The following is a 27,951-nucleotide window of genomic DNA, read 5'->3' as shown; positions in this document are numbered from 1 at the left end:
TTTGTTCTGGGTACTGATCTCTCAGGATCTACGTACCCAAATTGCGTGAAAATGTAATCATATGTCAGTTTTAGTATAATATATTTGTCTAATGAATATCTGTTTATCATCTCATTCCTTCTTGGTGTGGCAATTTTAATGGGCAGTAGTGTGCATTCGAAGTTGGCCGAACCTTGAGACCGCTTCTTCGGCCGTATTTCGGCGGCGCGCTTTCCCTTTTGGCAGCCCAGCAGTGTGGGCGCAGTGCGTGGCGTGATACTACGTGCTCGTAATACTCTTGTATCTCGTCCGCAGCATTTATACTTACGTTACCTTGTGTTTCAGTAACCAACACGCAGTACTGTAAACTATATTGCCTTTCCCCTTAGAGGCTTCTTAGTCTTAATGTGTTTGGATGCTGCTTGGTGCTTGGGTGCTGTAATTAAAAGTTGTTTGTGTTTTAGAGTTCTCCCGCTTCAGAGATGGGTTTAATTTTAGCTGTTTTGTGTTATTCTGTTAGGCCTCAATTAATATAGGGGATTCGAATTTCAAAGTTGAAGGCCTCTGCGTCTAATTATTCAGGATGATGTTGTGAACCTAATGTCACTGTATTTTACTTGGCTTACGGAGTTGTTGCTTCTGAAAATTCAAATTAAAGGCCAACTCTGTGAATTCTTATTATTTAATATTAATCGGGCTGATTATTCATTATCTTAAAATTTCTGTAAAATTTTACTTAAAACGTGTGAAAATACGTAAAAAAAACTTCGTACTGAAAATTTGTATTGGAGGCTCCCTCCACAGATTCACACAGTTTGATTATTGCTCGGACTGATTATTCATTATTTTAAAATTCGTGCAAAATTGAATTTAACAAATTTGTGCTGAAACTTTAACCTGATGGGCCATTTCATAGTTCCTCACACTTTAATCGTTTTTCTGATTGATGATTCTTTTTTGAGTTTGTAAAACAAAGTTCGAATTATGTAAAAAGCTCCCTCTTATTGGAAATTTAACCCGACTGCCCGTTTTAATGATTCCCTGGTTTATGTTAATTGTGGTTATTGTGGGTTTTGTATGTTGTAAAATCTAAAGATTGTTTGAATAAATCACATATACCTTGAGAAATTGAAAACGGTGAAAGGTGTTGGAAATAATGTTGAATTGGGGCCCGATCTTTCCCCACCTTGATTTTCCTTAAATTTCTTTAACAGGCTGGTCAGCCGTTCCATTAATATTATCTTCACTGTTCACTATAAATTATCCTGGTTTTTTTATCTACACTACATTTTTCTTTGCTTTTCAGAAACCATGTGTGCCTGCGTGTGGCGTAAGGCGCAATGCAGACACGACAGAATATTTTGAACTTTACTAAGAATGTTTGAGGAGGGTTGTACTTTAAAGACAAGCGTTCTTGAAGAATTAAACTCTGATTATTGTCAAAGCAGAGTGTACAACATATCTAGCAATTAAGAAATTCTCTTATTACAAAAATTACAGACATTTCAACCAAATGCTTAATTTTCGACATAATTAAGTTAAAGTGATGAAATTAACAGAACTCATGGATATTATTGGTTATCTAAGGGACAAAGATTTCCTTGAATTAATTGTTCTGACAAACATATATATCATGCTTGTACTTGCATGGGTTAACTTTAAATATTCCTACAAAAGTCTTCTCCATCAATACAATCAATAAAATACCCTTGCAAACAAGTTTTTATCTCCATAATAAAGTAGTCCATTCTCTCAGATTCACAAATATCAGATCTTCTTCCCTAAAATTTAAATGGATGTTACTATACCTCTAATAAGGCCACTCCATGGCTGCACAACTAACTGGTGATCAGATGCATCACAGATTATACTATACACAGAGTCAAGGATCTTATCAACTACTCATGCAACCAAATACATACAACATTAGACTGGCAATATCATATACAGTATCTTCGGTGTCACTGGAACCAGCAGTTTAGAACAGTAATACAGTGTGTTACAAAAAGGTACGGCCAAACTTTCAGGAAACATTCCTCACACACAAAGAAAGAAAATGTTATGTGGACTTGTGTCCGGAAACGCTTACTTTCCATGTTAGAGCTCATTTTATTACTTCTCTTCAAATCATATTAATCATTGAATGAAAACACACAGCAACAGAACGTACCAGCGTGACTTCAAACACAGGAAATGTTCAAAATGTCCTCCGTTAGCGAGGATAGATGCATCCACCCTCCGTCGCACGGAATCCCTGATGCGCTGATGTAGTCCTGGAGAATGGCGTATTGTATCACAGCCGTCCACAATACGAGCACGAAGAGTCTCTACATTTGGTACCGGGGTTGCGTAGACAAGAGCTTTCAAATGCCCCCATAAATGAAAGTCAAGAGGGTTGAGGTTAGGAGAGCGTGGAGGCCACGGAATTGGTCCGCCTCTACGAATCCATTGGTCACCGAATCTGTTTTTGAGAAGCGTACGAACACTTCGACTGAAATGTGCAGGAGGTCCATCGTGCATGAACCACATGTTGTGTCGTACTTGTAAAGGCACAGGTAGAGTATCCCGTATGAAATCATGATAACGTGCTCCATTGAGCGTAGGTGGAAGAACATGGGGCCCAATCAAGACATCACCAACAATGCCTGACCAAACGTTCACAGAAAATCTGTGTTGTTGACGTGATTGCACAATTGCGTGCGAATTCTCGTCAGCCCACACATGTTGATTGTGAAAATTTACAATTAGATCACGTTCGAATGAAACTAAAATGAGCTCTAACATGGAAATTAAGCGTTTCCGGACACATGTCCACAAAACATCTTTCCTTTACTTGTGTGTGAGGAATGTTTCCTGAAAGTTTGGCCGTACCTTTTTGTAACACCCTGTATAGCGACGAGCGGAGAGGAAGTGTCAATAGCTGTTTATTTACTGATAAAACACTCGTAAGAAATGTGAATAAACCGATACAACTACGTTATCCTTAGAGTTTTGACATAATTTTCAGTACAAGAGTCGTTTTTGGCTGTAATGTTTCCTTCAGCAGGCGTAAAATACAAGGAAATGAACATGTCTCAATGCAAGCATAATAGAAACCTCATACGTATGTTTGTTTCTGTACTTGTATGTAACCCTAAATAATTACATTAGTTTATGTTATCCTAAATGCTGGGAGTATTTGAAAAATTTGTCTACTTTAGAGAGTTTAATAATCTAATATTAACCGAGGCGCATCTTAATGATGTGCTTTTAACGAGTTGTGATCAACTTCGGCTTTTCGTCGAATAGTATGCTCGTTATTAAAGTGCTCCCATAAGCAGAACGTGCTATCTGTCGTTGATAACAAGTGCCTTTATTCATTTGTGTGTTCCTACGAAATCTACAGTTTGCTTTAAACGTGTGTGTCTGTGAACTGATGCTTTTCTCGTAACACGATACTACGTTGTATGTGTGAAACTCAACTAGTACACAAATCTTTACTCAACTCCAGAAATCCTTTAAGCCACCTTGTAAAGCCTACAACGCTATTTCGTTTCAGAAAATCTTGTTGGTACCACACACAAATTTTCTTACCACACCAAACGTCATACTTTAGTAAAATCTACGTCTTTGCCTGTATAGTAATGTATGTCTGTGCATACAGTGCGCTCCTGCGTCGTTATGATACTGTAGTAAACGTGAATTATTTACAATGACAGAAAACATATGAAAACTTTGGGTAAGTACTAAAATTGTCTGTTTCTTTTCTGGAGCTACGAAAAAGTACTTGCGGCTCAGGTAAATAATTCCACGTATGATACATAGTTTTATGTTATTTCAACGCTATAAAATCCATAAGGGAAAACTGTTTGTTAAATTCAATGTGATTTAATATTGTCTGCTTTCTATTCCATAGTGTTCTTGAAAACTCATGAACTTTGTAGTACGTTACACACTGATAAGCCACAGCTGCAAAGTACTAACACGAATTCTTTACAGACGAATGGAAAAACTACTAGAAGCTGACCTCGGGGAAGATCAGTTTGGATTCCGTAGAAATACTGGAACACGTGAGGCAATACTGACCTTACGACTTATCTTAGAAGAAAGATTAAGGAAAGGCAAACCTACGTTTCTAGCATTTGTAGACTTAGAGAATGCTTTTGACAATGTTGACTGGAATACTCTCTTTCAAATTCTAAAGGTGGCAGGGGTAAAATACAGGGAGCGAAAGGCTATTTACAACTCGTACAGAAACCAGATGGCAGTTATAAGAGTTGAGGGACATGAAAGGGAAGCAGTGGTTGGGAAGGGAGTAAGACAGGGTTGTAGCCTCTCCCCGATGTTATTCAATCTCTATATTGAGCAAGCAGTAAAGGAAACAAAAGAAAAATTTGGAGTAGGTATTAAAAGCCATGGAGAAGAAATAAAAACTTTGAGGTTCGCCGATGACATTGTAATTCTGTCAGAGACAGCAAAGGACTTGGAAGAGCAGTTGAACGGAATGGATGGTGTCTTGAAGGGAGGATATAAGATGAACATCAACAAAAGCGAAACTAGGATAATGGAATGTAGTAGAGTTAAGTCGGGTGATGCTGAGGGTATTAGATTAGGAAATGATTCACTTAAAGTAGTAAAGGAGTTTTGCTATTTCGGGAGCAAAATAACTGATGATGGACGAAGTAGAGAGGATATAAAATGTAGACTGGCAATGGCAAGGAAAGCGTTTCTGAAGAAGAGAAATTTGTTAACATCGAGTATAGACTTAAGTGTCAGGAAGTTATTTCTGAAAGTATTTGTATGGAGTGTAGCCATGTATGGAAGTGAAACATGGACGGTAAATAGTTTGGACAAGAAGAGAATAGAAGCTTTTGAAATGTGGTGCTACAGAAGAATGCTGAAGATTAGATGGGTAGATCACATAACTAATGAGGAAGTATTGAATAGGATTGGGGAGAAGAGAAGTTTGTGGCACAACTTGACCAGAAGAAGGGATCGGTTGGTAGGACATGTTCTGAGGCATCAAGGGATCACCAATTTAGTATTTGAGGGCATCGTGGAGGGTAAAAATCATAGGGGGAGACCAAGAGATGAATACACTAAGCAGATTCAGAAGGATGTAGGTTGCAGTAGGTACTGGGAGATGAAGAAGCTTGCACAGGATAGAGTAGCATGGAGAGCTGCATCAAACCAGTCTCAGGACTGAAGACCACAACAACAACAACACACTGAAAACATATAATTTTAAGATATTCAAATAATATTTCTAAACTTGACATGTGGCCGACAATTTTCACCACCTCGCATAACTGCCAAGCTGTCATATCTTCGGAACTACATAGTCTACAAAGCTGGGAATTTACTTGTTTTGATGCTATGGCTATGTGTTAGAAGCTGGCACTACGATTGTATAAATCAGACCTTTGTTTCTGGCACGATTATTTTCAGGAAGTGATGTTCCAGCAGGGGATTTCTGTAGTGTACTTGGAGGCATTGTTCTTTCATAGGTGTATAAAATGACTAAGCGTAAAATAAATGCAAATTTTAGAGTATCAGATATGTGAGGTATGCATTTGCACCTGAAGTTGCTGTAATTAAAGGTTGTTTGTGTTTTAGAATTGTCCCGGTTCAGGGAAAAAAGTGAAGAAAGTCCACACAACGAGGATGTTTCTGAAGTGACCATGTCCCTTAGTGGTTCGTGTACGTATAGGCAAACCAACCTTCCCGGTAGGTATGTAGGTGCATTTACACATAAACATTCTCTCCATTAACAGTAACAGAGGAATCAAACTATGTTCAAAGTCCTGGAAAATCCAGAGCTACTAAAGGCACGTTTGCATGCGAAGACCCAGAATGTGAATTGTATACTGCATTTGCCTAATAGTGTATTTTGGTCTTATGAGTCTCAAGATAGCAGCGTTCGATGCTGTAATAACATTTAACGTAGGGAACTATAACAGACTGAAGGTCTTGTAGAAGTTAGGGCTGAGATTAGGGCAGAACGTAGCTAGAGAACTATAAGAACAGGCTGTGCTTTGTGACACCGAGCAGAGCTTGCTGTTCAGCAAATGACAAAAGACGTAAATAAATAAAGGAGAAGAAAGTACTGGGCGATGGCGACACCGAAGAGGACGCAGAATAAGGGCCAGGGCAATTGTAGTGCATGAAAGAGTCAGAATTGTATGTCCGTGCAAAAGTCTATAAACAAAACCATTGAACTTCAGTATCTCGGAACTGCTCTTTCCGCTGTTAATGACACATTATCTCAAAAACTATTGAAGACAAAAACATGAAATTTTCACAGCATGCCAAGAATAAGATTCAACACATATATGAGTAGAATAATATAAATATTCAGTGTTGTTTAGTTATGTTCATTTATTTAAAAAATTCTGCCATCGGAGTTACGTGTTTAAGAATGTCATAACACTCCCGGTACTGCAAGTTTTGCAATAACTCTAGTTCAGAAAGGACAGTCAGCAGTTACTGAAAACTGGAAGCTGGTGTCTTAAAAACGTTCCGAGAGAATAGGTCCAGAAGTCTGATAACTGGTAGCATCGGACATACAATCTCCCCTTACCATTTATAATATGAATCGCACAGGCGCGTTTCTGTATGCGGGGAGGTCAACAACCATGCTCATTAAGTCTCGTACCACTGAGCGGTGAAATCACGGAAGTCCAAGCAGAGTAGAGCCAGCATGAATGTGGAACATATTTCTGCACGGTTTTGCTGCACGGTGTTTCCAAGAGAAGACGAACGTAATGCTACTTGGTGGATTTGCAGCTGGATCATACATCATAACTAAATGTCTTGCATATGGCATCTCAGTATACCGCTTTAAAACACCCACAACCGGCTGTCGGGATACCGTAATATGGAAAAGCCGCATAAACGCAAATATATTGAGCTGCTATATTAGTGAATATGACGAAAGGGTGAAGCACCGTTTAGAACATTTTACTATGTTAATAGTTTTTGACTTGGCTGCTTCTGTCTGAAATACGCTCATGAATCAAATGAAAAAGGAATTTTTAATATCGCGAATGAGGCAACTAATAAGAGGGTAAGTCAATTATTATCCGCGAAGTACTTACAAAATGTTGTTGTAATCAAATAGGAAACTTACAAGAACATCATTTTTCGACATAGTCTCCTTGCGTTTCAACGCAGTTGGTCCATCGTTGTACAACCTTTTCGGTTGAGCTACGAGCCAGGAATGCACCGCTTCTTTCACTGCTTTCTCCGAGACAAATCGACGGGCCCTTAATTCCTGTTTGAATGAACCAAACAAGTGACAGTCAGAAGAGGCAAGATCGGGACTATGTGGAGGATCATCGAGTACCTCAAATTTGAGTTTCTGGAGCGTTCCAGCAGTGTGTGGCATCAGTTTTCCTGCGATCGGTTGGGTCTTGAACTTTTTCTTGCACGGCGAATTTGGGTGTTTCCATTCCATGCTCTGCCACTTACTCTCCGGCTCGTACTGATGGGTCCGTGTTTCGTCACCAGTAATGATCCTGTCTAAGACTTTGTCACCTTCGTTACTGCAGCGATCGAAATGTTTTTTGCAGATGTCCAAGCGCGATTGTTTATGCAACTGTGTGAGTTGTTTTGCGACCCATCTTGCACAAACTTTGTGAAACCTGTTGAGAATGATTTCGTAGGCACAACCGTGACTGATTTGCAGACGATATGCCACTTCGTCAATAGTTAATCGTCTGTCTAAGAGAATCATTTCACGTGAACGCTTAATGGTTTCTTCATTTGTGGCGGTAAACGGTCGTCTGGCCCTTTCATCGTGCTTAACGCTTGTGCGACCAGTTCGGAATTTTTCAATCCATTCGTAGACACTCCGTTGTGGCAAAACACTGTTCCCGTACTGTACCGAAAGTCTTCGATGAAGTTCGGCCCCTGATACGCCTTCCGACCACAAAAAACGGACCACTGAACGTTACTCTTCTTTGGTGCAAATAGACAGAGTAGCAGCCATGATCAACAGCACGGCAGCCATAACGAAACTAACCTAGCATCTTGAAAATTGCAAAGGTATAACAACAAATAAAGAAAGTATGCATCATCAACGTTAAACGGCAATACTACCAAAATAAACAAAAATATGTCTAAATAGAAGATAATAATTGATTTACCCTCGTATATGTAATATTTGACAAGTATTCTCAGTATTTTACTGTATCACAGCTATTGGTCAAGCCGATTAGAGATTTTTTAAACTCACAATCATACGATGTAATTACGATATGACATTTAAGTGTATTGCAGTCATGTCACTGTTGCATTCTACCGAATTCAGTGCTTTCGCGAGGTGTGTCAAAGATAAAAAAAGATGCAGAGCTTTTTTCTTCGCTTTCTGTGGTCCTGCTACTCTTTTATCAAGGTCAAACTAAGCAATCCGGGCTCCAGACGAGAAAATAAGGAAAGGACTGCCCGAAGTGCCTGCCATGCATTAAAGTTAGGCATCTCGTTTGGTGAAAACCTTGTATCGGAGTCAGCTGTTTTCACTTTTCAAGAAGATAGTAGATCCAGGTAAGCAGGAGAAAGAAGACTATACTGCTGCACGTGGATCTGATATCACGATGCAAGATGTCGTTAAATGTACGGCAAACTAGAGCTTACGACATAGGCTAAAGTGTAATGTTAATGAATTCCAAGAAATGTTGAAAACCAAACATCACGGATTTGAAAGAACGTGTGAAAGAGTCAATATGGCCGTCTCGTGGATGAAACAGTATCTTACATAATGGGCGTGATTCTGCACTCGAGTTGAAAACAAAACTTTACGGCAATCTGTTATAAAGCTTTGATCACAGTGATACGGTAATTAAAAGACAGATTCGGTAACTTGGATTCTCCCTTGTTTTTGGAACGGTTGAATCTACATAATTTTAATTAGTATGAACAGCGTTACCGTGAAATTGCGGTAGATTCTGTAAAAAATACTATATCAATTTTTGTTTTTTCCTGATGAACATCAAAGCTAATGATTTCCTGAATTTCCGGAGAAATTCACCATTAGTGTTGGTGCTTTGCTGAAGTTTATTCTCAAATGGACTAGAAACTACATACTACAAAACTGTAAAATTCTGTTAACGTATTTTAAATTATTCCTCCATCGTAATGCTGCAGCCTGGAGACGTTTTTCAGTCATAAACAAGATGAAAAACTTTGTATGCAGTTTATAAATTCAAGAAAATCTTACTAGTTGAGCTCCATTATCAACTGAAACGGAGCTCCTGTGGTAGCTAAGGTCAGAGTTTTACAATCCATTGATCTACGAATTCGCCAAAGAGGTAACTTCATATTTAAAAGTGACATTTTATGTTTTTGTTACTGCTTACCTTAACGATAAGTTCAGTATGTGCCATTCGGACGTTTATGATGAAACATTCATGATAAAACATTGCAGTCGATCCGCCATCGGCAGGCCGGAGTGGCCGTGCGGTTCTAGGCGCTACAGTGTGGAACCGAGCGACCGCTACAGTCGCAGGTTCGAATCTTGCCTCGGGCATGGATGTGTGTGATGTCCTTAGGTTAGTTAGGTTTAAGTAGTTCTTAGTTCTAGGCGACTGATGACCTCAGAAGTTTAGTCGCATAGTGCTCTGAGCCATTTTTTCGATCCGCCATCGATCAGACTCCGTAAAAAAATTTTCTGCTACATTTTGGAATCGACGAAGTTAAGGGGTCGATCAAAACACGTTTACCATTCTCAAGTACGACAGAACACGTATCAGCGATGCCCTAAAACCTAAAACCAATATTAAAATGGTTTATATGTGTTAGAGATTGAATATAGCCTTGTTTTCGGCAACAAGCCGCGAGAAAAATCGACTTTGGCGATAAGGATTCTTCCGACATTTATCTGTCAGTTTTAGTGAGAGTATTTGCAAACCAGATTCACAATAGAAACAAAAACCTGCGTTGGGGTTATCACAAGTTGGTAACAGAACGTGCTTCAATGTCTTCTCATTTTAAGCACCTCCGTCTGACTGCACCTCTTCGGAAGCACTTCCATTCACTCACACATAAGTAATCAACGTGATTAGTAACCTGGGAATATTTCTTTCCTAGACACTCCGCGGAACTCATACTTGTTACTCAAGTGAATTTTTTTTAGTCGTTAGTCTTATGATTGATTTGATGTGACCCGTCACGAAGTCCTCTTTTGTTGATTTATATAAACCACAAAAAAATTAACTCAGGATGTCTGGACGAAAATATCCTTACTACTAAGCTACATCTACATACAGACTCAGCAACACAACACATGGTGCACAGCGGAGGGTACAATAAACCACAACTAGCCATTCTCATTCTTTTTCCTCATGCAAATACAGCAAGGGGAGAATGACTCTTTGCATGCTTACGAAAGAGTCAAATTATCTTTTCTTTACTGTTCTTAGGTGAGAGGTACGTTAGTGGCAGTAGAATCGTTTTCAGTATTCACAAATGCCAATTTTCTAAACCTTCTCAACATTGATTTGCGAAATGTGTGTGTTCCTCTTTCCGGGGACTCCAATATTAGTTAATGGAGCATAACCGTAATACTCGAGCGTTGATGGAAGTTACCAATAACAAATCTGGCAGCTCGCCTCTGAATTGCTTCGATGTCTTCCTTTAATCCGACTTGATGGGGATTTCAAACACTGGATCACTGCTTAAGAATAGGTCACACTAGTATTCTACACTCAGTTTCCGTTGTAGATCCGTTGCACTATACTAAAATTTCCCAGTAAATCGTGGATCATTACTTGCCTTCCGTACTACCGTCCCTATGTGCACGTTTCATTTAATATCGCTTTACAAAGCTACGCCTACATATTTAATCGAGGTGACTGAGTCAGCAGCACACCATTAATACTGGATTCTAACATTTCAGGGTTGTTTTTTTACTCATTTGCATTAGCATACATTTTTCTACATTGAGAACAAGCTGACATTCATCACACCAAGTAGAAATTTTGTATATGTCGTCCTGTATAGTTCTACAGTCACTCAACGACAACACCTTCCCAAACACCACGGCATCTTCAGCAAAAAGTCGCTGACTGTTGCTGAGCCTCTCCGTCAGACTGTTTATGTATACAGAGAACAAGAGCGGACTCATCACATTTTCCTGGGACACTACTGACTATACTCTTGTGTGTGATGAACACTCGGAGTCAAGGAAAACGTACTGGTTTCTGTTACTTAAATGTACTTCGCTACTCTCGTACCTGGGAGCCCATACCGTATACTCAGACTTTCGTTAGCAGTCTTCATTGCGGCACCGAGTCAAACACTTTCCGGAAATCTAAGAATATGGAATATGACTGCTGCCCTTCATTCATGATTCGCAGGTTATCATATGAAAGAAGGGCAAGCTGAGCGTCGCACGGGCAATGCTTTAACTCATGCTAACAGGTAGAGAGAAGCTTTTCTGTCTCAAGGAAGTGTTTCATATTCGTACTTAGGTTATTCTCAAGAATTCTGCTGCAACCAATGTTAAGACTATTGGATTGTGATTTTGCAGATCCCTTCTTTTACCCTTCTTATACAGAAGCTACCTAAGCTTTTCCCAGTCGCTTTCGACTTTTCGCTGGGCGAGAAATTCGCGGTAAATGCAAGTGATGGAAAACTTCCGTAGTGTAAAGTCCGTAAAACCAAATTTCTCTTAGTAACATATCTAATCTCTATACTGCTCCGTCATCTTGGAGTGTGTGGCCAAGGGTACTTCCACTGTCACTCCCCTCTTCCCATTCGCTGTCGCGAACAGTTCGCGGGAAGAACTATTGTTGGTAATCCTCCGTGTTGGATCGAATGTTTCTCATTTTTCCTTTATGCTCTGTTCGTGAGATATACATAGGAGGACAGCAATATACGACGCACCATGAAGGAATTATTTGAATGAGTGAATGGCACGGAAATCAGTAGATATAATGTACGTATACAGTCCAACAAAAGATTATAGTTTCAGAAAAATTGGATGGTTTGATCAAGATCTTCACAAATTGTGCAAGTCAGTAAACAGTTGGCCCACCTCCAGCCCTTTTAAAAGCAGTTCTTCAGCTTGACAGTGACTGATAGAGTTGGATTTTCTCAAACGCTCTCAAGTGGGGAGGGGTCCGGCGACCTTTCTGGCCAAGGTAGGGCTTGGCATGCGTGAATACAAGCAGTAGAAACTCTCACCGTGGACGGGATGTGTGGGTGGGATGCATCATCTTGCTGAAATGTAAGCCCAGGATGGCTTGCAATGAAGGGCAACAAAACGGGGCGCAACAAAACGGGGCGCAACATATCATCGACGCGCCACTGTTCTGTACGGACGCCGCAGATGACAACCACAGGGAAAGAAATGGCACTCTAGGCCGTCACTCCTGGTTTTCTGGCCGTATGGCGGGTGACGATCAATTTGGCGTCCCATCGCTATCCAGGCACGTCTCATTGACGGGTGTAGTATAGTCTACAGTGATGAGTTCCGCTTCGAAATGAACCCCTATGACCGGTGAATTATTCTGAAACTGTAATCATCTGTTTGTCTGTATATGTACCTCACGTCCAGAGATTTCCGTCCCATTCGGATAATTCCTTCATGGTGCGTCCTTTTTTTGTCTTGGAGTGTGTATGTTGACTCTTATAGGATCGTACGCTCTCGAAACTTTGAGTGAGCCACACCATGATGCAGAATGCCTCTCTTGAATCGTTTGCCACTAGAGTTGGTTGAGCTCTCTGTGACGCTTTCGTGCTTTTTAAATTAACCTGCAATGAAACGCGCTGCTCTTCTATGGACCTTCTACATTTCCTCTATCAGTCCTCTCTGGTACGGATCCAATGCTGACGAGCAATGTTGGAGCTTTTATCGAACGAGTGTTTTGTGAGATAATTTCTTTGTTGATGTACTACAGTTTTCTAGCTGCGTGAGTTCTCTGTACACATCATCCGCGAAAAGCCTCGTGAAACTTTCGACGCTATCAGCTTACTTACTGTAAAAAGTAATGGTCCTATGACACGTCCCTTGGGCACACCACTTTGGTGCCTGAAGACATCTCTCCGTTCAGAATGACATTGTGTGCTCTGTTTGATAGAAACTCTCCAGGCCATGCACACAATTGGTCTGACATTCCGTATACTCGTATTTTGTTCATTAAGTGGCAGTCCGCAAATGTATCGAACGCCTTCCGGAAGTCAAGGAACCCGGCTCATAACCCGGCCGCCGGTGTTTCACACGATCATTGTTACAAACTTTTTATCAATCCTTCGTCAAACATGTGACATTTTTTAAAAAAGTTTTAAGGCAAAACTACAGCAGACGGCTACTGGTTATATACAATGTAGTTTAACTGGTGGTTAAGTGGATGACATGTACTAGACAGACTCAACGTGATTTTACGTGAGTATGCTTAAAACATAATTTCCTGTATTTTTGCTTATTGTAATGTTACTATCTTCGTTCCACACATAATGTTGTAATCTTCTGAAGAAGATGGTTTTAAAAACGTCGAAAGCATGGTGAAAGTTGAGCAAACATGTATTTTGCAACTGTTGCTTCAAATTAATTCAAACTAGTATATAGGAGTTTTTCGGTCTCCTGAAATACCGTAATACGCGGACATTTAACATGTTCCAAAATTATTCAATCGATCAACGTCAAAGATAAAGACCTCTGTTCTCGATCCTTCTTCAAAACGGGAATGGCTTGTGCTTTTTCTCCTGCAGACACCTAGGGTACCTTGCTGCTAGAAAAAGGGGGGGGGGGGGGGAGGGGCACGTTCTTTCGCATACTCCGTGTAGACTCGTATTGCCATCCTGTCAGGCTCATTGGTCTGTTGAGCAATTTCTGTTGCTTTCCTATCCCGTCGCCACTTACTTCGATATTGGCCATTTTGTCGTTCGTGCGACGATTTAAAGCAGGCTTTATAATGCAATCTTTCTGTTTGAAACAGTTTCGGAAGAAGCAATTGGGTATTTTGGCCTTTCGTTGTAAGTTTCGTCATCTGCTTAAATGCCGTTACGGTCACAGAGTGCATGGACAAATGGTTCCGTTTACTGATTTAACATCAGAACAATACTTCTTAGGGTTTTCTGTCATATCGACAGACAGTAAATTTCTCATATGTCTTTTCATTAGGCTAGAAATGTACATTACTTGGTAGGAGAAGGGTTCAAATACCGTCTGGTTTTTGTTGGTTTCGCTACGTCGGCTAAAGTGAATCTCTATCACGTTGCTCTTAACAGAACACGCTTGATTTCAATCTGCAATCTTAAACTATACATTGCGCTCCATCTCTAATGGCCCTGTCGCTGACTAGACGTGAAACGTTGAGCTTAATTTTTTATAGTACGCAAAACAGTAATAATCACCAGAGCCAACTTGAAATATTCGAAAGAGAAATTACAGCTTAGCTTCAGGAGTTTAGGATGTTTTTAATGAAATTCTCCCTACAGCACAGACGGAGTAATACTAGTTGAGAAACGTGCTAGGAAATTAGTTTCCCTGTTGATGTGCTGCAAATTACACTGACAGCTAGTACCGACTATCAGAGAAGGAACGAATTTAAATTTTTTGTCTTGTTGGCAGACTAGCTGCTGGATTAGTAAGGGAAAAGATTAATTGATGTTTTCCGTTTTGTGGTGTGTTAATAAATAGCAGCAGCAGCAATTAAAACCTGCGGATTTACTCGCATTTCGTGATTTATTTACAGGTTATCATGATTAATTAACCGGAATAATTTTATGTTCGGAAATCCGGGGATGACGCCAGCATTAGTATTCAATGAAATTAAGGCGACGTAATGTGTGCATGTTTGTCATACAGATGAACTTGTCTGGCAATGTAGGGCTTGACATATTACGCATACTGCACCCGGCATATTTACGATGAGCAGAACGGTTGCGTTTCGCTTTGAGAGAGTAGCTGCAGAACTTATGGATATATCGATGCTGAGACCTAAAGCGGGACACAAGTTTTCTCTTACGATGCCACAGATTTCTCTTTGGTAAAAGCTGTTTTACATTTGTCTTTTCATTAGGAGAGAACTATCGATCAAAATTACCACGTCGTTTTCATTTCATACATGCCGTTTTGATGATATCGAACTGGACTGAAATTAGAACCTACATGACTGGTAGTAATGTAGCTGCCGAGATGCATCGAAACCACCTATAAAATAAGTAAGTGTAATAAATAGTAAAAATAAAACGTAAAAAGTTTAATGATCCGAAAGTCGGGTTTTATGTGCAGTTATTGTTATTGTTTTCTTTACAGTAAAACAATTACATTTAATTGCTTTTTTGTTCGAGTACACCTAAATATGCTTTATGGTTTTATTACCTAGGAAATTTTTGTGAAAGATAAAAAAATTGTAATTGTTCTGGTTCAGAAAATTTGAGCAAATCCCCATTTGTTTAAATATAGTCACGTATTGGCCTCTATTTTGTGAATGAATTTTTCCTGTGTATGATTGTCTGTTAATTTTTGTTGTATAGAATAAATGGAAAATCTTTGGCTTGCTGTGATTGCTTGGTTCTTTCCTTTTCTTTTTTTTTACATTTGTGTAATTTAGTGGTATAGACGCGGAGGAAGGTAGATTTTCTAGGGATGCCATAGATTCAAGAACATTTTTCTCAGATCAGGATTAGGAAACAAGTTTTGCAGAAGCTAAATACCATAAGAGAGCCTTCAAAATAGCAACTGTGTAGCTGTGGGACGTTCTAACGATTTCATAAATCACATTTAAGATAATAATGACCAAATTAAAAGACAAAAAACAGGTTTTGATGGTGATTTCAATGTAGATTATCTTAAAAAAGCATCCAATAAGAGTTTATTGTGATCGGTAACATAATGTTTTAGTTTAACTCCAATTCTAAAATTTCAAATTAGTTTAGGCGACTGTTCGAAAACTATTTATAGTCAGATACAAGGAACAAAATTATATTATAGATCAGTGTATAGTGAGAGAGGAATTAGTGCTTAGCAGGAAAGCGACCTTCAATATTGTTTCTTTCTATGCTAGTTCCTAATATGTCTTGTAATCTTCATTCAAATCTCACTTATGTTCGTTAGTGCTTCGATACAACGTCTGAAAATATAGGGTAGTAAAGAAATAAAGAACAGAAGAATTTAGAAAAAATACTCGAAGACATGGACTGAAAAGATGTTTACACTGCTAGTATCACCATTGAAAAATATGACACATTGATAAAACCCTCACCCTACATGAAAAGTGTTTTCCTTCAAAATTAGTTCAGATTGAGATTGAAGTGTACTACATTACAAAACTCAGAAAAGTTTTCTCATATGACAGTTAACCAATCAGGAGTCGCACTAGTGCTGATGCTGTAGCACATTACAAGACTCATTGCAAGGTACTGAAGAATTCAAGCCAGCAAAACCTGACATTTTAATTTCACAGAATGGGCATATGATTTAGTGAAACTGAACAGTTCAGTATCTGAAGTGAGTGATTGTTCGACACGAAAATTGGTCTGCTTTGCTAATTTTCATTCGCTTATGTCGCATGGCATTATATTTTGGGGTAACTCTTCCCATTCTGAAAGGATATTTTTGGCTCAGAAATAGGCGGTTCCAGCAACAAGTGGTGTAAGTTCAAGAACCTCTTGTCGACACCTGTCCACGAGTCTGAGTATTTTGACATTTGCCTCTCAATATATATATTTCTTACAGTCATTTATTGTTAACAATATTAGCTTATACCCAAGAATAAGCAGCTTTCACTCAGTTAATACTCGGCAGAAAAACAACCTGCATTTGGATCGGACTTCATTAACTCTTGTGCAGAAAGGTGTGCAGTATACTGCTGCATCCAGTTTCAATAAGAACTAGAATTCAAAAATCTTAGCAGTAATATACGCGCTTTCAAATCGAAACTGAAGAGTTTCCTCATGGGTCGCTCCTTCTCTTCTGTCGAGGAGTTCCTCGAAACATTAGGCTTATTCTTATTGTATTGTTGATTGTGTTTACTTAAACTTGTGGCTGGACTTTTATCGTGTTCATAAACATTTTATTTTTATCTGTTATTACTTTTATGTTCTGATGTCATGTACTGACACAATCTATGACCTTGGAGATTTGCTCCTCAATTTGGTCCTACAATACTAGACGTGAAAATAAAATAAAATAAAATAAAATAACAAATTGTTTCAAACGAAGTATGAGAAGAGGATGATTAAATGAGGCAAAATAACAGAGATAATATAAAACACAATGAGCAGATAGTTTTAAGAGTCAGTGATGCGACGAGACTGCGGTATGTAGTGTGGAAAACCTCTTTAACAAACAATTTTTACCTGTCCCGGAAATTATGATGCTTTCAGACTTGATTAATGCAGGCCTGGAATACCAGAGAACTGCATTTACAAGTAACTGCAGTGATATGGCTATGGCCATAATTCCTCTACAGCCAAACAATTCCAACAGTAATGATAAAATATCAACACGTTAATTAAAAGTATTCTTTCAGCTTTAGTAACCACTTAAGTAAAGTTTGTAACCAATTACTTATCACTGATATGTTCATCAGTAGGCTGAATCAGAATGAAGTTAAGCTACTGCGTAAGAGATAAAGAAGTGTTATCAAACTTCCACCAAGTTTTATTTCTGCTAACATTCTGAAACAAAAATTGAGAAAGGTACGATAAAGGAGCTTCTTAATAATCTACTTACAAAAAATGTGTTGGCAAAGTAACGCATTTTTAAAAGGTTCCAGTACTGACAAAGCTATTTACACATATTGTGTGCATAATAGAGACTACTGGTATATTCCTTGATTTGTCAAAGGCATTTAACTGCAGAAATTCACAACCTCTGTCAGTCTTCATCTGACTGGAAATTAATTACATTTGGTGTTGAGCACGGCTCTACCGTAGCCTCGTGGTGACATCAGTTACTGTGTAAGTAAGAAAAGATGAATATCTGGTTTACCAAAAAGTATTTCTTATCAGTGTAGAGGTTCGATTATTATTCTCTGTATTTACGTTGGCTGCGAAATGGTGTGTAATAATTTTAAGTATTGAGTACTCGTCACGTCCGGAATTGATACGGGAATTATTCCCTGTCTTCAAATTACCGATGGAGATAAGCCCGGCGGGATTCGGGACTGAGATATATTTTCTTTTCGTCATAATGAGGAACATGACAATGCAATTGCCAGAAACTGAAGTGGAGCAAACCACGTCCCCAGCTACGCTGCAACGGGCGGCCACAGACATAAATCGACAAGACGCGTATTCCACGACCCGCTTTGGTCATGTCAGACTTCCGCCATTCTCGTCTGTTCGCCCACAGGCGTTGTTCGCTCACATAGAGTGCATGTTTCAGCCACACGGAGTGTGTACCAACGACGACAAGTATGTAATCGTGGTTGCACATTTTGAAGGAGCGATAGAAGAAATAGAAGACGGTCTACTACAGTACTACGCGTTACTAAAGGAGGTGCTTCTACCGATCCCGAATTGATGAGAGCTTGGAGTGTTTTACACTACTGGCCATTAAAATTTGCTACACCACGAAGCTGACGTGCTACCGACGCGAAATTTAACCGACAGGAAGAAGATGCTGTGATATGCAAATGATTCGCTTTTGAGAGCATTCACACAAGGTTGGCGCCGTTGGCGACACCTACAACGTGCTGACATGAGGAAAGGTTCCAACCGATTTCTCATACACAAACAGCAGTTGACCAGCGTTGCCTGGTGAAACGTTGTTGTGATGCTTCGTATGAGGAGGAGAAATGCGTACCAACACGTTTCCGTCCGATCGTAGCCTATCGCGATTGCGGTTTATCGTATCGCGACATTTCTGCTCGCGTTAGTCGAGATCCATTGACTGTTAGCAGAATATGGAATCGGTGGGTTCAGGAGTTACGGAACGCCGTGCTGGATCCCAGCGGCCTCGTATCACTAGCAGTCGAGATGACAGGCATATTATCCGCATGGCTGTAACGGATTGTGCAGCCACGTCTCGATCCCTGAGCCAACAGATGGGGACGTTCGCAAGACAACAACCATCTGCACAAACAGTTCGACGGCGTTTGCAGCAGCATGGACTATCAGCTCGGAGACCATGGTTGCGGTTACCCTTGACGCTGCATCACAGACAGGAGCGCCTGCGATGGTGTACTCAACGACGAACCTGGAAGCCCGAATGTCAAAACGTCATTTTTTCAGATGAATCCAGGTTCTGTTTACAGCATCATGCTGGTCGCTTCCGTGTTTGGCGACATCGCGGTGAACGCATATTGGTAGCGTGTATTCGTCATCGCCATACTGGCGTATCACACGGCGTGATCGTATGGGGTGCCATTGGTTACACGTCTCGGTCACCTCTTGTTCGCATTGACGGCACTTTGAACAGTGGACGTTACATTTCAGATGTGTTACGACCCGTGGTTCTACCCTTCATTCGATCCCTGCGAAACCCTAAAATTCAGCAGGATATTGCATGACCGCATTTGCAGGTCCTGTATGGGCCTTTCTGGATACAAAAAATGTTCGAGTGCTGCCCTGGCCAGCACATTCTCCAGATATCTCACCAATTGGAAACGCCTGGTCAATGGTGGCCGAGCAACTGGCTCGTCACAATACGCCAGTCACTTCTCTTGATGAACTGTGGTATCGTGTTGAAGCTGCATGGGCAGCTGTACCTGTACCAAGCTCTGTTTGACTCAATGCCCAGGTGTATCAAGGCCGTTATTATGGCCAGAGGTGGTTGTTCTGGGTACTGATTTCTCAGGCTCTCTGGACCCAAATTGCGTGAAAATGTAATCACATGTCAGTTCTAGTGTAATATATCGGTTCAGTGAATACCTGTTTATCATATGCAGTTCTTGTTGATGTAGCAATTTTAATGTCCAGTAGTGTAGCTATCCCTGATGTGCTACTTGAGCAGTGTACATGCCGTGGTTTCGTGAGTTACCTGTTGGTATTAATGTAACCATGGCAACACATTAGGATTTGTTGTTAGAGGCGTTTGGAAAGAAGACTGATGCACTAGCGAACGACCTGTCTGAAGTGCCAGTAGGTGCTAAAATTGAGATGTGGCTGACACGGTCACGGACCGAACTTTGAAGCAATAAACATCACCACAAGCACCGAACACTTGCAGATGTGCCAGCGCAGGAGAAAATAGTGGTACTATTAGAAGATCAGATAGCAGGCCTGATCGTGAAGCTGTCAGCACAACAGCGCAATTTCCGACGCTGCTATTAGCAAACACCTGAATGGCAGACCGGGTACCAGGAAGATGGTCGGCATAGATTTGATACGACAACTACCAACGGTGTTAATATCACAGTTATTCATGAGATACAACTCGCCAGTGCACCGGTCCCTGCTGTTGCTCGAATGCCCTAGACGTACGTTAGAGGACGCCGACATTCGTCATCAATAATGCGGGCATCCACAACTGGACGATGAAAGGCAGCACGGAAATGCATTACAACGATCACAGAGGTTATTCATGTTGTTCGCACTCCAGTAAAAATTTTCTTGTAGATTCGGGGTCTGCACTGAGTGTTAATCCCAAGTTGTATTCGTCACACTCAGCCTAGCGAATAATTCGTGTATTGAAACTTACGGTGAACAGACAATGGCATTGGATTTGTCTCTTCAGTTTGAGCCAACTTGGACAGTTATTACTGCCAGTGTCACCGACCCTACAATCAGTGCGGATTTTTTTCTCATTTTCATCTGTTGGTTGATTTAGCCAACTGTCGTTTATTTACAGTGAGTCGCAGTCAGAATCTGTCAATCATGTTATATCTGCTGGTAAGCGAGGAATCAACTGTGTCTATACAACAATGTGGAAACCGCCTGTGTGTTTGACTCACATGATCCTGACTGTATCAGATTGTCCCTGGCAGTCCTCAGTTCACATAATACTCTAAAATGATAACTCCTCACTATTGTACTGGTATTAGACGCCACTCAGTGCTTACACAACTCCCGATCGTTACTCTGCGCCTCACGTGGCTGACTTTAATAGTGACATGGCTCATGCTCAGGTGTTTAGTGCGATCAGCGCATTTTTGTAAATTCTGGTGCTACTGGAGGACGTCCAAAAAAGCCGCTATAATAACGCGTTTTAACCTTCTCCAGTATAAAGTAATGCGTTTTGGATTGAGAAACGCAGTACAGACTCATTTTTATCTACAGATGAGCAGCGTGTGATTCACCCGTGGCAGCTATTTCAGCGCTTACAGAAGTGTGGCATAGTGATTAATACCGCAAAGAGTGTTTTTGGCAAACGAGAGGTGCAGAGATAGTCTGATCGGCCAGCCTGTCACCACCTGGACGTCTGACAGCAGTGTAAGATTTGCCTCTGTCGACAACCTACAGAGGATTCGGCAGATTTCTGGGAGTCTTAAACTGCTACCGCCGATACCTTCCAGGGCTGGCAAGTCAGTAGGAACCACCTACCGCACTTCCGCACTGCTCTCAGGCAAGCATACAACCGATAATAGAAAGATAGCTTGGACCTGGGTGAATGAAGCGGCATTTCCTAAAATTAAGCAATGTTTGGCTCAAATGGTATGACTGGCTCACCCACGCGTTAGGTTCCGATTGTCTCTAATGACGGACATAAGCCAAAACGAAATCATTACAGCAGTGCCACAAAGAGTGGTTGGTTTATGGCAACCGCTCGCCTTTTACTCACAAAACACGCCACAGCAGAAGAAATGGTTTTGCCGGCTGTAGACGATCCATGCAGCCCTCAAACTTTCTCGATCCTCAGTGTAAGGAAGATACTTTACAGTTTTCACTGACCACAAATCGCTATCACTGCGGCAGTGAACACAGGCGGAATATATTGCCCAATTTACAACCGATGTGCGTAACATTTCAGACACAAACAACACTGTCGCAGATTGCCGCTCACGAAACCGCTCCAATCTACAGGCGGCCAAGCAACAAGAGGACGCAGTGCTGCACGACTTACTCCAAAGTGAACATACTGCCCTGCGTATATTGTTCGAAGAGTATCTGCTATGACACACTCCAGAACAAACAACGCCTGTACATTCTCACGGAATTTCGACACATAGTTTTCCGAGCGTTACATGCCCTTGCTAATCCGGACATCCGAGCAGCAGCAAGATTAGTGGCAAGCCATGTGGTGGGGCCGACGAATCTAGAGGCTGAACTTACGCCTGCCTCAGTCGTCAGCGAAGCAAAGCTGGTCAACATGCCTTCACGCCGGTTGCGCAATTTCCAACGCCGAAAGCAAGAGTTTCACACACACGTATCTGGACACTGGAGGACCGTCACCCTATAATGATGTCACCGCTTTACAGTTACAGCGCTACAATCCATTCATCATAAGAATAAACCTGACGTAAGCAGACACAAACGCGATGATTGGTCAGAAGGCGTAGCACACGTACACTGGTGTAGTTAGGCTCTTGGAAGTAGATACTACTCATGTATTACATATCTTATTACTACGTTAGGTTAAATGAAACTTTAAGATATTCAAATGTAGTAACAGCCATCAACGTTTTTCTTAATCACGCTTTAGCTACTTTTTTTTTATTTCATAAATCGTGTACAGTCACAGCCCACGCAGCGTTGTGCTGTGATTGTCGCGGTGTTAATGCGCAATATAATAATGGCTGAGACTGCTTTCTGTTCCGTAGTGAAACACACGCGTGGAAAGCGGTTAATAAGTGCCGAGAAATACGCTGTTCTTAATGTTTTTTATAAATGTGTGGAGATATTCGGCTTTGAAGTTCCCCCAGCCTGTATATAAAACAGTCATAAATAGCCGAAAATTGGATGTGTAGCGCACTTGGAAGCGTATTTGACTTTGATTCCAATGCGAGTGTACGTGCGATGGTTCATTTCTCCGTATTATCATTTTTTTCTGGTTCAATTTGAAGTACCTACATCTCGTAATTATAAAACTTATCATTATTTTTTATGAATAATGCATGTCGTCTTGTTTATATTTATTATTGGACGCAAAATTCCTGTTTCCACTTCAAATACAAATCCTAAAATTATCGATGTTTTATGAAAGACTGTTCATAAAAGTTTTTTTTAAATTAAGAATACATAATTTAATTTCAAGGCAAAAATAAAAAACCGAATGCTCTTTATTTGGACTATGTCCATCGTTTTATACCACAGAGGTCGGTAAGTATCACAGAAACATGAGAAACAACCATTCTCACAGCAGCGATCACATCATACAAATGCTGCATTTTTACATTTGCTTCTGTACCATTACAATATGATCCCAACAGAACTGATCTGGAGCCAAGCTGCTGGATTAGGCCCGAGAAGTAACAAGACCGTTACTCTGCCAGACGTACTGGAACTAACGCACGCAGCTTTTTCACACGTCACTGCCGAACGCTGGAAGGATATAGAACGGTTCGTCATAAAAGAAGAAGAGAAAATGCTGCACCTGGTTGGCTTCGTGGATTAAGTTGTTGATAGGCCCGTTATCAACGTAGCAAAGTGACACTTCCAAAACTGAAATATGTTTCTCGGATTCGGATAAGGAAGGAGCTAAGAGATTACCAGGCTGTTGTCTGTAAGTATTAACATCAGTGGCTTCAATATTTAACTATATGGTGAAATCCTTCCATACTTTCTCACATTAAACACAGCTTATACAGAAAAATTACGCTGTGGTTAAGTGAGGAATTTCATCATTCTTGTTTTTAATTACAATAGTACATTAGCTAAAAATGATAACGTGCTGCGGTTTTCGTCTAGTTGTCTAAGGAACGTATTATGGGAGATTTGCAGTGTGTTATTTCATTCTGCTTAAAAATTAAATGACATTCGAAGCTGTATTGCTCCTCTGCTTGTCTCTTTGGCCACACGTCACTGCAAGCTAGCTGTACCAGCTGAGCGGCCAGTGCTGTCCAAGTTGAATGCGCCGGTAAAGCTGTTGTCCCGTATTATCGCTAAGTCGATGTGCGCGTAACGTACAGCACAAAACGTTCCCTTATTATCGTTCTCGACAGTACTCGAGACAGCTTGGCTGCAGTCCCACATGAAACGGAAATCCAATGAGGTTCTAGCAGACGCGGAAGAATACATAGTGAAATGTTTACATCAGGTTTATTCTTATCAGGAACGGATTATAGATCGTTTTACGAGGTAGCGTGAAGCTACACCAGACACCATCGCAGAGGTGGCTGAAAAAACAGTGTTGCTCACATGATTTCCGAGATTCGGCGTTCCTCAAACCATAATGATTGACCGCAGCTGCCAGTGCTAGTCATAGCTGTTTGATAAGCTTCTTAAACTATGCAGCTGAACACTCTTCACATCAGTGATGGACAGGTGGAGAGGCCGCATTGCGGCACTGACGCGTTGCTCATCAACGTGGACAGACTCCTCGCCGCCGGCACTGTTAGTACTGTATACATCAGTAAAGGAGACTCTCCCATGTTCACAGCAGCAAGCAGTTGTGTGTGCCAGGTGAACTCATTGTACCAGCACCACCTCAGCCGACAGCCCCAGGAACAGTTCAAATGGTTCAAATGGCTCTGAGCACTATGGGACTCAACTGCTGTGGTCATAAGTCCCCTAGAACTTAGAACTACTTAAACCTAACTAACCTAAGGACAGCACACAACACCCAGCCATCACGAGGCAGAGAAAATCCCTGACCCCGCCGGGAATCGAACCCGGGAACCCGGGCGTGGGAAGCGAGAACGCTACCGCACGACCACGAGATGCGGGCCCCAGGAACAGTGACAGATTTAGTACTGTAGTTCAGCTACCAGATGAGACGTTTGCATGCAATCCCACCAGTCAAGCATGTAGAGAGAAAGGTTTTCATCCCCAGAGATCCACTTACAGCATCATATGTCTGGCCAGGAGGTGATATCAAGCGCCCCCATTACACCCCTACAGTCTAAAAATAACACCTTCAAGACTGACCAGAACGGCAGGACGAAACAGTCTCCACAGAGCGACTGAAGTGTGTTTACCTCGTCAAGGAGCAGCCTCCGCAGCACCGTTGCCAGTTGTCAGTTTTGCACCGACGTGCACAGAGCCTACAACGCCAAGTGACACTGGAGCCTCTAGAGCCCCACACTGTTCCGCCAGTTGCTGCCACGACACACATCCCCCAGCCTATCGTCATTAACGCTGACTGTTAGGTTATGCAACCCGATATTTTGGAAGCGCCCGGCTTCATAAAGTGGAAAGGGCTGGTTTGGCGACATCAGTTATAGTGCAAGCAGCTGTCGCAAGAGGCGAAAGATGGATCGCTGATTTAGCACAGAGTGTTTATGAGAAGTAATCAAACACACTTTTTTTTCTCGGCCAATTTCAGTTGAAAAATGCGTAACATCCCGTGGGAAATACTGCAATATTCCCGCTTTACCCCCCTATAGATTCATGAAGTTCAAATAGGTGGCGCCGTAACAGCTACCTTCAAAATGGCAACTGTAACGGAGATGCGTCACAAGCAGAGAGCTGTCAGTGAGTTTCTTTTGACGGAAAACCCGTGCGTCACAGATATTCACAGGAGCTTGCAGGATGCTTAATGTGACTTGACAGTGAAGAAAAACATGGTGAGTCTTTGGACGAGGCGACTGTCATCATCGCAACAAGTTGGCGCAGACCTGTGCGATCTCCCGCGTGCCGGCCAGGAGCACACAGCTGTGACAACTGCAGGGTTGGAACGTGCGGACACTCTCATTCGAGGTGATCGATGGATCACAATAAAACACCTCGCTTCACATCTGGGCGTCTCTGTTGGTAGTGATGACAAACTTGTCCACCAGTTGGATTACTCAGAGGTGTGTGCCCGCTGAGTCTCTTGCTGCTTAACAGAAGATCATAAAGCGCCATGAAGGACACACTGTTTGGCGCAATGAAGGTTTTGGGCCCAATGAAGGATGCACTCCGCGGGAAGCAGTACATGAAGGATGGGCAGGTTTTTGATGCTACAAGATGTTGCCTCCAATGTTGACCAATAGTGAAGTATCTGCGGGCATAAAGGCCCTCCCAGTAAGGTGGTGTAAGGCAGTCGCATTGAACGGTGATTATTTTGAAATACATAGGGTTTTGTAGCCAAACGAGTGGAGAATAATGTACTTGAATCCTGAATAAAACCAAGCTTCTCTCAGAAAAAAATATGAGTTGCACTACTCATTAACCGCCCCTCGTTGTATTATAGCCGTAATTTTTTATTCTTTTTCTTTGTGTTCACGTTGGTTACGACTTGGTTGTAATAAAGTTATGTACTGATAAGGGTCGTGTCCGCAATTTATACTGGAATTAGTTCTTGTCGTCCTATTAGCTGTAGGCTCATTAATTTTTCATGTAATTTTTCACCTGTGTGGCCATATTTTCCGTAATTGCTGTATAATAATTGAAAGTATTTTAAATCCGACTTTGTAACTACTCTCGTACTCTTGTAGCTGCAAAGACAGTTTTAACATACCGTAAATAATTATCTATTCACGTGGATATTAACATTTCATCAATATCATTACGAGATGCTACGTTCGCTTTGTTTGTAGATAATATGAACATCTCAATACGTAGCGTATAAAGTACAGTTGCAAAGTATAAGTTGAAAACGTTAAATACTTGAGATTACTATGCAACTATCAGTTCTCTTTCACATAAAACAGGAGATCACTTAATTAAAGGCGAGATTTAGTCTTCAGTGGAAACTCGACCATTTTCGTAGCTGAATATTCAAGTTCTCCGGTTTCCAACCACGTTCAGTGATTAAAATCACTTTTTCTATAGTTTTAACCACTTGACGCGGCTGTAGACCCGAAAATGTTTTATTCAGTATTCTCACAGCGACACTCTGCATCCTTATATTTTGAAAATTTTCTTTATGTTGCTCCCTAATGTGATGCAGCTTCAAGAGTAGGGCTACAGAGCTGAGAGCGATTTCAGTCTGAAAATTCCTGTTTAACGTAAGAACCCGTAATACACAATCATATAATATTATGCAACGTGTCTCGCGAACGTTTGCCCTTTTGTCAATATCCGATGCTTCATCGAAAGATGTTTCCAATTTATCATCGAATATCATATTTATCAATTTATCATATTTTAAGTTCCTATTTTTATGCAGAAACGCTTTTAGACCAGGTTAGGATTTTACTAGCTAGAAAGGACTAGCTTCTCTTGGTCATATTTTTCAGTTTCTTTTCTGAATGTGACAAAAAATGTGGAAGTAATCATCTCGTTTCTAATGAAATAATATACTTTTGTAAATTTGTATATTTTTTCATTTTCATTAGTACAATAGACTATAACTTCTTATAAAGTATATTTTCGAATACAAGACGAATAAACTTTGTGGTAGTCAAACCAAAAAAATAATAAAAGTATTGAGTAGGACTAAAAATAATTGTGTGTCAATTAATTTTAACGCTAATCATGTACACATATCCTGACTCGCTCCACATTGTCTCGATAAAATGGTCATTCAAGTGATCTGTGGACCATGTAACTAACTAACACGTTAACATGGTACGTGTACTTGTCTGTGCGAGAAACACGATTCATATAAATTCACTCCACATCAATTGGAAGTCTGCCCTTGTTCTTTACTGATAAAAATTCTGTACGCTAATGTTAAATGAAATTAAGACTTTTAAAACTAAATGGCAAGTTCATTGAAATGAGTGCTATTTGTGACGTGAATATGGATTTACCTTCTTTTCCGATTAATGTTTTCGCTTCTGTTTTCTCTGTAATAAGCGGATGGACTATTTCGATGAGTTGATCTTCTGTCTTTAATACGCTGCCCAGTTAATCGGTTAAGATGGTTTTGTCGGGGTGTTGATCATTGCGACATGTGGTGTTTCTAAGTTGTATTCTAGCACATTCGAGAATGTTTTAGAACATTTGAAACATTCATTTAAATTCAAGAATATTCGTAAAACCTCGTGAACTTCCTAGAACAGTCTCGAATTTTTCATCCATAGATTCGGAAAGAGGCAGAAAATCTCAGATCACCATTGTGATGTGATATCAACCACT

This window comes from Schistocerca serialis, chromosome 2, assembly GCF_023864345.2.
Source record: "Schistocerca serialis cubense isolate TAMUIC-IGC-003099 chromosome 2, iqSchSeri2.2, whole genome shotgun sequence".
NCBI classification, from domain to species: Eukaryota; Metazoa; Arthropoda; class Insecta; order Orthoptera; family Acrididae; genus Schistocerca; species Schistocerca serialis.
This window is presented reverse-complemented; position numbering follows the sequence as displayed.